Genomic DNA, 14481 nt, shown 5'->3' on the forward strand with positions numbered 1-14481 from the left:
AAAACCAATTATATATAAGGGAAAAGAAATAATTACATTAAAACAAATACCAAGAAGAATAAGAGAAATGAGGAAAAATTATAACTTTCTGACAACAGAATTACACAAACATAAAATAATGTTCCGGTGGTTAACGCCAGAGGGACTGCTTGTTTCATGGCAAGATAAAAAAATATAAACTTGATACACTAGAGAAAGCACAGCAATTTTTTGATAGCAATTTTTTTCCTGAGGAAGAACAAGAATCTGAAACACAGCAAGAAATTGCAAATCAGGAGGACAAACCGAGAAAAATACAGCAAGAAGAAAGAAAAAGAGGGGAGAAAGAAAGAATGGAAAGAGAGGGAGCAAGGGATAAAATACAAATTACAGGAAAAAACACTAGGAAAATAAGAACATCAAGAAAATAGAAATTTGAAATGGAGAAAGATTTAAAATTGATATCGATTAACATAAATGGACTAAACATTCCATCAAAGAGATCACGTATTTTTAGAAATTTACAAAAATTGAAGATAGATATTACAAGAAGTTCATATTAAAAAACAACAACATAGTTTATTAGAGAACAAAAGATTAGGAAAACTTTATACGGCACTAACAGAACAAAAAAAGAGAGGTATAGCAATGTACATCCGGAATCATATACAATCAAAGCAATTATTTGCAGATGAGGAGGGTAGGATGCTGATGGTTGAAATTGAAACAGAAAAGAAGAAGATATTACTAGTATCACTTTATGCACCAAATGGAACCCAAATTGATTATTTTAAAAAGATGCACAACAAAATTAAGGAACTGGAATACCAAAACATATGCATAATTGGAGATTTTAATGCAATTGTAAACATAGAGAAGGACTATAAGAGTTGTAAACATAATAAATCCAGGAAAAAAACACTTCCAGAAACATTTTATGATATAGTAGAATAATTTCAATTACAAGATGCTTGGAGGGAACTCAATTATGATAAACAACAATACACATTCTATTCAAATCCACATCAATCGTGGTCCAGAATTGACATGGCTTGGATGACGGCAGAGCTTATAGCAGACATTAAACAAATAGAAATTACAACAAACACATGGGCTGATCATAGCCCCATTGAAATAACATGGAAGGGACACCAAAAGCGTAAAAGATGGATGATGGATAGAGATATTATAAATGACAAACAATATGTGGATATGATCCAAAAAGAATTGAAAATATTTCTACAAATTAATGTGAAAGAGCACACCAGCCTACAAAATCTATGGGACACAACCAAGGCATATATCAGAGGCTTAACAATTGCCTATACTGCACAAAAAAATAAAAACAAACAACAAATAAAACAAAATTTACAGACAATATTACATCAATATGAATTAGATCTACAGAAACAGCCATATAATCAAGAAATTAAGGAGAAAATAAATTTAACAAGGCATAAATTAAATTTGATCACAACAACAGAAATAGCAAGAAAAATAAAAATCGCTAAACAAAACCAATTTGAACATGCAAACAAAACTGGATGGTGGTTAGCATATAAATTGAAAATAGAAAAACAGAGGAATATTATAATACAGTTAAAAGATGTAGATGGTTGTTTATACCAGAATATTGAAGACAAAAAATGAATTGCAAAGGAATTTTTCAAAAACTTATACGCAAAGGAAGAGATTAGAGAAGAAAATATCATAGAATATTTAAATAAAATAAAGATTCAAGAATTAGAAGAAGAACATATAGAATTATTGAACAGACCAATCTCAATGTTAGAATTAATAGAAGCGAGAAAGAAACAAAAAAATAACAAGACACCGGGAACAGACGGTATACCGGCAGAGTTTTATAAGACATTCCAACAACCATTAGATGATATATTAATACAAGTTTTCAATGATGCATTAATGGAAGCTGAAATTCCGAAGTCATGGAATGAAACAATAATCACATTAATACCAAAACAAGATTCGGATCCCACGGAAATTAAAAATTATAGACCAATTTCTCTTCTCAATGTAGATTATAAACTATTCTCATCAATTATAACACAGAGATTGAAAAACCTAGTCAAATACTATACACATCCTGATCAAAATGGTTTTATTCCTGGAAGACAAATTCATAACAATACAAGAACAATTATTGACACTCTGGAATTCTATGAGCAAAGATTGGAAAACCAGTTAGCTCTAATTTTCCTAGATGCACAAAAAGCGTTTGATAATCTCAACTGGACATTTCTATTAGCACAATTAGAAAAAATGAAATTTGGAGAAAGATTTATAAAAATGATTAAAAAGATATACAACACCCAAACAGCAAAAATACAAATTAATGGAGATACAACTGAACAATTTGATATAAAGAAAGGAGTGAGACAAGGATGCCCATTATCTCCTATATTGTTTATATTAATATTGGAAATATTACTAGAAGAAATCAGGAAAGATACAGAAATAACTGGACTAAAAATAAAAAATCAAGAATATAAACTGCAAGCCTTTACGGATGATATAGTATTCATTTTAGATAAACCCATACAATCTGGATCAAAATTAATGATAAAAGTACAACAATATGGAGAAGTAGCGGGATTGAAAATTAATAAACAAAAAACTAAAATTATAACAAAGAATCTTAACAAGTATCAAAAAGAAGAATTGGAAAATATATTAGGGATACAAATAGCAAAGAAAGTTAAATACTTAGGAATATGGATTACAAACAAAATATCAACTTTGAAGGAAGACAATTATATTAAATTGGCTAAACAAATAGAAAAGGATTTGGAAAAATGGGCAAAACTCCAATTGTCTCTTTTAAGCAAAATCGCTACCATTAAAATGAATATTCTGCCAAGAGTGTTATACTTATTTAGGGTAATACCAGTAAACCCAGGAAGAACATATTTTAAAGATTTAGACAGAATGATATTAAAATTTATTTGGCAGGGAAAAAAAGCAAGAATCAAATTAAAACATCTGCAAGACAAAAGAGAGAGGGGGGGAATGGGACTCCCTGATTGGCAGGGTTATTACAAAGCCTCAGCGTTAATATGGATAAAAGATTGGATCGAACTCAAAAACATAAGAACATTAATATTGGAAGGTTTTGACTTAACAAGAGGTTGGCATGCATATCTTTGGGGAGAGAAAATTACAAAACAAGAACAATTTCGCAAACATATTGTAAGAGATAATTTGCTTAAAATATGGAATGAAATCAGAAAATATCACTATGATAGGATTCCTAGGTGGACTTCCATAATGGAAGCACATATTTATCCAAATACAATAGATACAAATAAATTAAAAACATATAAGGACATCTTAAATGAAGAAGGAAAACTAAAAACAAGAGAAGAATTGAGAATGCAAAATGTGGAAATAGAGTGGTGGTCATATTTGCAATTAAAATCCAGATATAAATCTGATATGGAAAAAACTGGAATTCAAATGGAACCAAATCAGTTGGATAAAATTTTATTAGGCCCCAATGAGAAATTAATAACCAAAATTTATAATTTTCTATTGGAATATAAACTAGCAGAGGAAGTAGTTAAAGAGAATATGATCACATGGGCGACGAACTTTGGGTATGCAATAGAATTAAATAAGTGGGAAAATTTGTGGAAAAATATTAATAAATTAACATTATCTGTACCATACAAAGAAAATGCTTATAAATTGTTCTATAGGTGGCATCTACCACCGGCGCGAATTTCTAAAATGTTTCCCGGCACATCTCCACTCTGTTGGAAATTTAAAGCGCATAAAGGGACATACTATCATATATGGTGGTCATGTCCCAAAGCTAAAAAATTCTGGAACAATATAAAAATGCAACTGGAACAAATAATAACTCAAAAGGTGCCATTAAAGCCAGAAACTTATTTATTAGGAATACCTACAAGCAAATATGAAAAAGAAATAATATATTTAATAACACACATTTTGACTGCAGCAAGAATTATATACGCACAAAATTGGAAACAAGAAGAGGTCCCGACTCAAGAGAAATTAATATCCAAAATTATGGAATGCGCTGAGATGGATAAACTTACCAAGGAGATCCAAGGAAAAGAAGAATCTGAATATTATCTGGTCTGGCAAAAATGGTATAAATGGTTAGAGGGAAGTGGAAAAAAAAGAGAAGAAGAAAGAAAGAAAAATTGAATAAAAGAAAAGATATCAATAGAGTAAAATAAATTTTTAAATCAAATGAAATTTAAGAAAGAGACACGAGATATCAATAAAATAATATCATTATATAAGGTGAGAGAAATATTGTATATTGAAGAATATAGGATATTGATATTGTAACAATTCAGATATTATAGGTAGATGTTATAAAGATGATGTTTGTTGTAAATTGTTTTACTTGCATAAATGTATTATGTGGTTTCTTAAATTAATAAAAATTTAAAAAAAAATATTTGTATATTTTAAATAATTTGAAATCTATTCCTTTGATATATGTAGACGTTCATTAGAAATAATTTCTCAGATAATACAAGTGTTCTCATGTGCACATTACGAGACCACCTTCTGCCGCCAGTAGCCTCCCACCGACCAGTATGCTCCCACAGAGAGGGGCTCCTCAGAGTGCCATCGGCCAAACAATGTCGGCTGGTGGCCCCCAGGGGGAGAGTCTTCTCTGTGGGGGTACCTACCCTCTGGAACGAGTTGCCCCTGGAGATACGGTGGATCCTGGATCTGTGCACTTTCCGCCATGCCTTAAAGACGTTTTTGTTTCATCAAGCCGGGCTGACCTGACCCTACTTTTTAAATTGCTTTAATTTTAAATTGCTAAATTATGGGTTTTAATATGGGGGTGTTTTAACTGAGAGCCAAATTAATTTAATTAGTTTTTAATATTGTTTTAATTTTTGTATTTTCTGTATTTTATCTGCTGGATGTTCACCACCCCGAGTCCTTCGGGAGAAGGGCGGTATATAAATATAATAAACAAACAAACACATCTGAAGACTATGAGCCACATCTCTTTTGGTTAGTTAGCTAGATGCCATGAAGTCCAATATGCCTGCAAAGAGAAATGCTCACCCTCATGACATTTTTTATAACTATGTATAGTTCTTTGAAAGGATTCTAGTAACCTCTTTGTTTTTGTCTACCTATTTTGTTTGTTGGGTTTCTCCTGTTTCCTTTCTCTCAACTTTGCCCAGGCATATAACAATTTTTCTAAATGGATTTATATCACATTCTTAAAATATATGTTGCTGTTCCAATAGTTTTTATGTCAAGGGAGTCATCTACCTTCATAAAGTACACAACCCTTTTGACTGGTGTTTTTTGCAGTTTTGGTAACTCTGAATCCATAATTCCAAGGCATTTATTTTCTGTCTCTATAATATCTGCATTTTACAGCTGTATATTCCTCCTGGAAAAAAGTAAATATTACTTTAAATATTCTGGGTTTTTCAGTACTGAAATATCCTTATATCTTCTCCAATACAAAATTCATTTTGATCCCAAGAAAGCAATGCTAATAACAATTCAACTAATTCAACTAATTACCCAATATTATATGGGTATTTTAAAACATATGATCTACAATTAGCAGTGAAATCCAACCGGATCAATCCAACTCATGCGGGCTGGTAAGGCAAGCAGTGGGAGGCTCCGCCCACTCATTGGGATGTCATTATGTCCCGTTTTTTTACTCTCTGTCCACGCGCAGAAGAAGCGCACATGATCACATTTCTGAACCAGTAGCGAAATAAGTGCATTTCACCGCTGCCTGCAACCCTGTTGTTGGTTCATAATTCTAGGTTCAAGAAAGTGAGTAAGAGTAAGATATGGTTCCTTTCATCAATGAAATAAACAAATTGTTTTGATGTCTTTAGAAAAATTATTATTCATCCTTGGGTGCTGTAGTTGGAAAGACAAAAGTTAAAATGAAATAAATAATTAACATGTATTCATCATATTTTCTTACTTTTTACAGAAACCCTGTTAATCATCTATATTAATTAAATATAAATTTGAAGCTTGTTCTGAATCAGAAATGCAATTCCCACCCCACCAGTCACTCACCATTCATTTTGTTTTGGTTCTATTCACTGGTCATCACTCAATATTATTTGCTCCTAATTGCTTTTTGTAGAGTTTAGTGCACAGGAAATCTAATCAATAACAGGACATCAAGTAAGAATCTGTAAGAAGCCAGATTGAATAGCTAAACACATGCCCATAGGGTGAATATTACTCATTCAATTTGTTTAGATAGCATTGATGATAATGGCCATATGTGTAGAAGGCACAAGAAGCAAGCATGTGAACTTGCTGGGGAAGGAATTTTAGGCAGATTAATTTGTTTCACATTTCCTAGAGTAATATGAGCAAGGTAGAACATTGTTGTCCATTACATTATAATTATTATAATTACCCTCAAACTTTTCTTGAAAATATTTATAAAAATGTTTATTTGAAAGAGAGGTATTTATTTATTTATTTATTTATTTATTTATTTATTTATTTATTTATTTATTTATTATATTTCTATACCACCTTTCTCCCGTAGAACTCAAGGCGGTGTACAGTCAAGAAAAATATAGACATACAAACATCATAAAATTGCTGATTAAAATTATTACTTAGTTTGGTCAATTAAATAAAACCCAGAATTAGATAACATTTAAAGAATCATTCACATGTTCGTATGTTTAGCCCCGCCTGTTGGAACATCAGGGTCTTGAGGGCACGGCAGAAAGCACGGAGATCAGGGATATTCCGTATCTCCGGGGGCAGTTCATTCCAAAGGGTTGGAGCCCCCACAGAGAAGGCCCTCCCCCTGGGAGTCGCCAGTCGACATAATTTGACTGATGGTACCCTGAGTAGTCCCTCCCTGTGAGAACGAACTGGTCGGTGGGAGGCTATTGGTGGCAAAAGACGGCCTCGTAGGTACCCAAGTCCTAAGCCATGGAGTGCTTTAAAGGTGATAACTAACACCTTGAATCGCACCCGGAAGATCACCGGGAGCCAGTGCAGCTCGCGTAGGAGAGGTGTTACATGGGTGTAACGAGCTGCGCCCATAATCACCCGCGCGGCTACGTTCTGGACCAGTTGAAGCCTCCGGGTGCTTTTCAAGGGGAGCCCCATGTAGAGAGCATTACAGTAGAGATAACTAGGGCATGAGTGACCGTGCGCAAGGCGTCCCGATCCAGAAAGGGATGCAACTGGTGGATCAGGCGAACCTGATATAAGGTATCCCTGGCCACGGCCGTCAAATGATCTTCTAAAGATAACCGTGAATCCAGGAGGACACCCAAGTTGCGGGCCCTCTCTGTGGGGAGCAAGATCTCATCCCCTATTGTCAGTGATGGTACCAGCTGACTATACCGGGACGCCGGAAGCCACAGCCACTCGGTCTTGGAGGGGTTGAGTCTGAGCTTGTTTCTCCCCATCCAGATTCACACGGCCTCCAGGCAATGGGACATCACAGCAAGGGCATCATTGGGGTGGTCTGGGGTGGAGATGTATAGCTGTGTGTCATCAGCATACTGATGAACACTCACCCCAAAACCACGGATGATCTCGCCTAGTGGTTTTACATAAATGTTGAACAGAAGGGGTGAGAGGACTGACCCTTGCGGCACCCCACAAATAAGGTGCCTCGAGGTCGACCTCTGCCCCCCCTGCCAACACAAACTGCGAACGGTCAGAGAGGAAGGAGGAGAACCACCGAAGCACGGTGCCCCCTATTCCTAACCCCTCCAGCCGGTGCAGTAAGATACCATGGTCGATTTTATCAAAAGCCACTGAGAGATCTAATAGGACCAGGATAGAGGAGCAACCTCTGTCCCGAGCCCTCCAGAGATCATCCATCAATGCGACCAATGCCGTTTCCGTGCTGTATCGTGACCTGAAGCCCGACTGGAATGGATCCAGATAGACAACTTCATCCAGGTATCGGGGTAGTTGTCGCGCCACCACACTCTCAACAACCTTCGCAACAAAGTGAAGATTGGAGACTGGACGATAATTTGATAATATAGCCGGGTCCAGGGAAGGCTTCTTGAGGAGGGGCTTCACAACCGCCTCTTTCAAGGTGGTGGGAAAGACACCCTCACTCAGAGAAGCATTTATAATCCCCTGGATCCAGCCTCATGTAACCTCCCGGGAGGCCAGTACCAATCAGGAGGGACACGGGTCCAATAAACATGTGGCAGCATTAAGCTTGCCCAGAATCTCAGAATATATGAAAAAAGAGGACAGTTGTGCTAATATATATAATTTTAAACAATGTTTCTCAACTATTCTTGAGATGTGTGGACTCTTAAAATTTCCCAGAATTCTTCAGGCAGCTATTCCTCAATCAAGTCAATGTTTTAAAGGCTCTGAAGTTGAGAAACATTGATTTTAGAAGGTTACAATTTAAATTAACATTTCAATGATTTCTCAAAAGAAAAGAAAATGGAGCTCAATAATTTTATAATAGACAGGTAGACAAATCACCCAGATTTGTGTTCTCTTACTTCAGACGTTTTTCAAAAGATTAATTTCAAGTTATTTCTGTCCAGATAATGAAAAAATTGCAAATTCTTCTAAATTCTTATAGCAAACTAAAAGTCCTTTTCTCCTTATCTATATTTGCCAAGGTTAGTAAATACAGCTGTTTCAAAGCCTCTATATAGTTGTGAAAGAGCAATTTCTTGTGCTTTTAAAAGAAGGGAACTGTAAATAGCACCTCAAATTTATTGACCTCAAATATATTGAATAAATTCACAATCTAAAAATTATAGGCAAGGAGCAATTGTTTTCCCTTTTTCCTATATTGGGTTGTTTTTAAGACCTCAGGTTCTTACCTGATTATAAAAACTACTTGGAAAATTCTCCTATACAATCTTCTACCCCAACAAGATGCTCAATAATCCCTAATGAGAAACTGTAAGGTCCAGACATGGCCCAGATAAAGACTGATTTGTTCATCTCTATTTTTAATTTAATCTTCCTATATGGAATTTACAATGTCTTACTTCAAGAAAACACAGAGTAGATACAGGAAAGAATTGGAACAAGCTCCTCTCCCTCCTGAAATTAGTTTTCTCAATTTTTAATGGGATTTCTCTATTCCAGTTTGATTGCATGAAACTAATATGATTCTGGAAAATACAGCCAGGAAGAAAATTAATGTGCTCATGCTTGTGAGGTGGTAGAGGCCCTATTTCCAGTTATGCTCATAAAGGCATAAATGTTATTGGCTCATAGTTGGACTAAAAGCACAGTTGTCCATAAGACAATGAGTCAGAAGCATTAATTTAGTATTGAATAGTTAGCAAACTAACGTGATTTGCTTGCCAAAATTCTTTTCTAAGGGCATTTTAAAGGTATTGTTTATAACACTACTGGATGTTATCAAAGAATTCCATATTAATAGAAGTATATTGTGTTTTGGATTGGAATTCCAAGTTTAGGAAGGATTCTGGCTTCTAAGTTGTCTAATAGAAAGAATATCAGCAACATCAATAATTGGACAGTTTCCATTTGGTTTTCAGAATTAAATGAATTAAGGTCAAGGGCAAAATATTTCTAAAAGATTATTGTACATTATTGTTATTTCTAATAATACATCCATTCTAGTGCACTGATGATGCAGAACAAGGACTTCTGGTGCAAAAAGAAAAAAAGTTCTATTTTCATCTATTCAAACTTTTTTCTACTCTCTTTAGCTCTGCCAATGGACAATCTTTTTATTGAGCTTTAGAATGAAATTGAACTTCCATGTTGATCTCTGAAGGTTTTAGAGAAAATTTATAGAAGAATATGGTTGCTTTCACACTAATACTGAACTGGGTATAATAAGGATGTTGTATCCAAAGTCATACACTGAATAACACAGAATAATAAAACAATGTGTATTATTTATTACTCCATGAAGGAAGGGTGTGGACTTTGTGATGTCAAAAAAAAAAAAAAAAAATCAAAATCAAAACAGTAACTACAATCAGACAACTGAAGCCACTATCTTTATTTTATTTTATTTTATTTTTTTTGCTTTAATTTATATGCTGCCCTTCTCCGGAGACTCAGGGCGGCTTACAATGCATTAAGCAATAGCCTTCATACTTTTGTATATTTATACAAAGTCAGCTTATTGCCCCCACAATCTGAGTCCTCATTTCACCTACCTTTGAAAGGATGGAAGGCTGAGTCAACCTTGAGCCTGGTGAGATTTGAACTTGCAGTAATTGCAAGCAGCAGTTGTTAATAACAGTGCTTTAGTCCACTGTACTACAGGCTTTTCTTTTTAATTGACACCTTATGAATACCACTGCCCAGCAGGCTTACAATTGATACACAGCCTCAATTCAAAAGCCCACTGAGACACCATAATGAATCCTTTTTTAGTTACTGTTTTTCTTTAAGCTAGCAGTTCAGCGTCCTCTTCCAAATAAGAGGACAGACAGCTGATGTTTTCTCAGAGAAATACCCGTATTTTTCGGAGTATAAGAAGCACGGGAGTATAAGACGCACCTTAGTATTTTTCGGAGTATAAGACGCACCGGAGTATAAAACGCACCTTAGTTTTTTGGGAGGAAAATAAGAAAAAAGCTGATTGGCAGGTGGATCAGCCTCCCAGAATACCCCCAATCAGCTGTTCCCAGAGGTGAATTTTAGCAACAGGTTTCTTAGTTGTGAGCTCTGTATCTTGCTTTTTTTCGCTTTTTTTTCTGCCTCTAAAACTTCTGAAACTCAGTTTCAGAAAAAAACTTTTTTTTCCTGCCTCTGAAAGCCTTCAAAACAGAGCTTCAGGAAAAAAAGCCTCTGAAGCTCGGTTTGGGGGCTTCATTTCTGATGCTTTGATGCTTTTTTCAGCCTCTGAAACCTCTGTTTGAGAAGCTGGTTGGGGCTACATTCGGAGTATAAGATACACCCAGAATATGGTACTTATTATGGTGGACTATGCTTAGGAAGAAGTTTGTATTATATATAGTTCAAATTTTCTTCTACCCAATTAAATTAACATTAGGACCAGAATTGAAAAATAAATTGAAATGGGACATTTTTTCATTGCGTTTTCTGCTTACTTATTTTGAGATTAGTTTCAGCTATTAATAACATAGATAGATAGATGATAGATAGATAGATAGATGATAGATAGATAGATAGATAGATAGATAGATAGATAGAGATAGAGATTATCTATAAGATTATATAATCTCTTGACCCTGAGGGGGAAAAGATCTGCAGAGACAATAATATTAGGCAATTGAAAGTTTACAAATTATGTGCAAATACTAATGTTTTCTGGTGAAGAGTTCCTGAGCATCTTGCAGTTATTTTACAATCTTTAAATTGGTCTAACAAATCTATTGTTCCAATAAATCTATAGACTTTAGGTATCATTATAAAACTTGGTGGAAAACATTACACTGTATCAGGAGCTTATACATAAATCCACAAAGTTAGAACTTTGTAATAATTTTACTTTGCTGCTGAGGATGTTGGGGGGGGAAAGCTAGATTCCTGTAATGGATGCAAAGGTATTTCCTTTGTATCATTTTGGCCCTAAAATAAAGGCTCTTTGCTTGTGTGAATTAAGTTAGCATGAGAGACATGTGACTGCCTTAGAAAAATGGCTTCATTATCTCTCATCTCCACATCACCTAGAAATGATGCAAGTAACTAAAAATATATCTTCTATGTTTAACAACATCTGCAGAGGCAGATAGAATTTTGTCAAGAGAAAAATATGAGAGAATACGATGGTCATAGCAAACACTCTTTTCCAACAACTGAAGAGACGACTCTACATATGGACATCACCAGACAGTCAACACAGAAATCAGATTGACTATGTCCTCTGCAGCCAAAGATGGAGAAGCTCTATACAGTCAGTTAAAAACAAGACCAGCAGCTCACTATGGCTCAGATCATGAGCTTCTCATTGCAAAATTTAGCTTAAATTGAAGAAAGTAGAGAAAAGCACTAGGCCACTCAGGTATGAACTAAATCATATCCCTGATGAATATACAGTAGAAGTGACAAATAGATTTAAGGAATTAGATCTGATAGACAGAGTGCCTGAAGAACTATGGATGGAGGTTCACAACATTGTACCAGAGGTAGCAACTAAAACCATCCCAAAGTAAAAGAAATGCGAGAAAGCAAAATGGCTGTCTGAGGAAGCTTTGCAAATAGCTGGGGAAAGAAGGGAAGTGAAAGGCAAGGGGGAAAGAGAAAGATGTACCCAACTGAATGCAGAATTCCAGAGAATAGCTAGAAGAGATAAGAATGCCTTCTTAAATGAACAAAGAAATAGAAGAAAACAATAGAATAGGAAGGACTAGAGATCTCTTTTTTTATATTAATTTTTTTTATTTTATAAACAAACAAACATACAATATATAATCAATCGGTCAGTATATCATCTGGATACATCTTTTTTCCATCTTACTCCTCCAATAATTATCATATCTTAATATTATCATTTCATTTACTATTACATTTCCTCCACATTTACTTTTCTATTAAAACATTTATCTATTCAACACTTTTGTCCCAACCCAACCTTTGTCCCTCCCTCCCCACCCCACCCCCGACTTCCCAGAGCAAAAACAGGGTATAACATTTAACAAGCATAAGCTAAAATATACTAACTAACTACAAAGTTCAAAACTCCCACACACTCTTTAACTCCCCTTACTCAAATTCATCAACCTCCCTTTTATAAATTCTCAAAATCAATTGAATTAAATTCATTCTTCCTAAATATAAAAAACTTTTTCTTGATGTGTAATCCAGTAATTTAACAATATTACAAACATTAAAAATCATGGATAAATTTCATTTCCACACCCTCAAACACCATTCTTTTTCAGCATTACTCCCTAATAAGATTCTAAATTTAACATTTATCCTCTTTAATCCTTCATAAAATTGAACATTTTAAAACCTTAAACATTTTCTCTCGTATACCTTTTAAGAGACTATAATCTTATGTTAAACATTTTAAAAATCTCTTAATACATCAATAAAACATTCTTAATTCATTTCACAAAATATAAATTTCAAAACCTGCAGGAAGATATCCTTCAAATTTTCAATTAACCATTTTAATACCTCCATAACTTTTAAAAAGCAATCGTTTTTATATCCAAAACTAACTGTAAGAAAACACTTCCTTTGTATCATTGTCTTAGAATAACCTTTAAAAATACCAATTTAATTAAGATTTTCAATTTATTACTAAAATCCTCCCCCCCCCAAAATTAATCTTCTATTCTTCCCTTCTTTCTATAATTTTTCCAGTCCTTCTTCTTCATTAATTCTTTCAACATTGCTCTTCCCCCTCATTTTATTTTCAAAAATTTTTGAATTTTGATTTGAGATTGATGTATCTTGAAAGCTCACTCTCTTCTTGAAATCATTTTCTCTGGTTTAAAACCCCCATTTCACTCTTCTTGCTTGTATAATCAATCAGTTCATTCCTTTGTCTATAAAGCCAAGAATTGTTACCATAAAGTTTATCAGCTTGCAACAAAGAGTCTACTTGTTGCTTTTCTATTAATTGAGTGGAAGCATCTGCCAAGACCTCTGTTTCAACTGTGCCAGCCTCCATTTCAATCCTGACAGCCTCTTTGTCCTCCAGAATCAAAATCCTCTGATTAATTTCCTCCTGTTTTCCAGCCAACAAATCATTATAATTCTCCAAGCTATATTTTTGAAAAGTTCTTTCAATTGATTCCAAAAGAGCAGAGTTAAAAGAGTCTAAAAGTTCTTGAAAAACCTTTGCAATCACAACTTGAGAATTTGCTGATTCACCAAACAGTGATCCTCCAGCCCTGATGTCAGCCATGTTTCAATCTTCACTTTATATTTATCCAGCTATCAGGTCGACAAATCCAACTATTTTCCACGCAGTATAAAGATGTAAATTAATTGAGGTCAATACCAAATTCTTTTCCATGCCGCTTCCCCTTTAAATCTTTTTCTTAGGGTGTAATCCAGTAGCTGTATCAATGTTACAAGCATTAACAGGCATTAACAAGCACTTTCACTAATAGCTTTCACTTTTCCGCCCTCAGGCGCCATTTTCTGCATTTTTAAACGGAGTTAAAGTGTCACTTGCACTTTTTTTTGTACTCCTGATTTGCTCTGCCAGCACCCAAAGTCCAAATTCTTTATGATCCTTAAAATTGCGTTGCTGGTGTGGATGCAATGCCTCCATCTGCATGAAGCAGACTTGTCCCGGATTTGGAGCAATGAAGGGCTTACAGGGAGCTCACCCTGCAACCCCCAGGCTTAAAAAGACAAACCTGGGGGTCTAGGGGAGCTCTACCCAGACCCTTTGGCTCTTCTCTCCCCCTTTTTCAAGGGGGGAGATTTTCAAGCCGCTGAACAGCCGGTTTTCGCTGTTCTAGTGGCTAACGAAATCACGGGGCTGGAGCTCCTAAAGGAGCATCCGTTCAGTGATTGCGGAGCCACTGGAAGTCCAGAGATCTCTTCAAGAAAATTGGA

General features: G+C 35.0%; 1 protein-coding gene across 5 annotated transcripts in view; it reads left to right on the top strand.

The window, feature by feature from the left end:
* The window catches only part of PDE1C (phosphodiesterase 1C), a 1150117-nt gene that overhangs the window by 985185 nt on the left and 150451 nt on the right, over positions 1 to 14481 (top strand). The window lies entirely within an intron of this gene.

This window comes from Pantherophis guttatus, chromosome 4 (genome assembly GCF_059756535.1).
Source record: "Pantherophis guttatus breed Tessera chromosome 4, ASM5975653v1, whole genome shotgun sequence".
NCBI classification, from domain to species: domain Eukaryota; kingdom Metazoa; phylum Chordata; class Lepidosauria; order Squamata; family Colubridae; genus Pantherophis; species Pantherophis guttatus.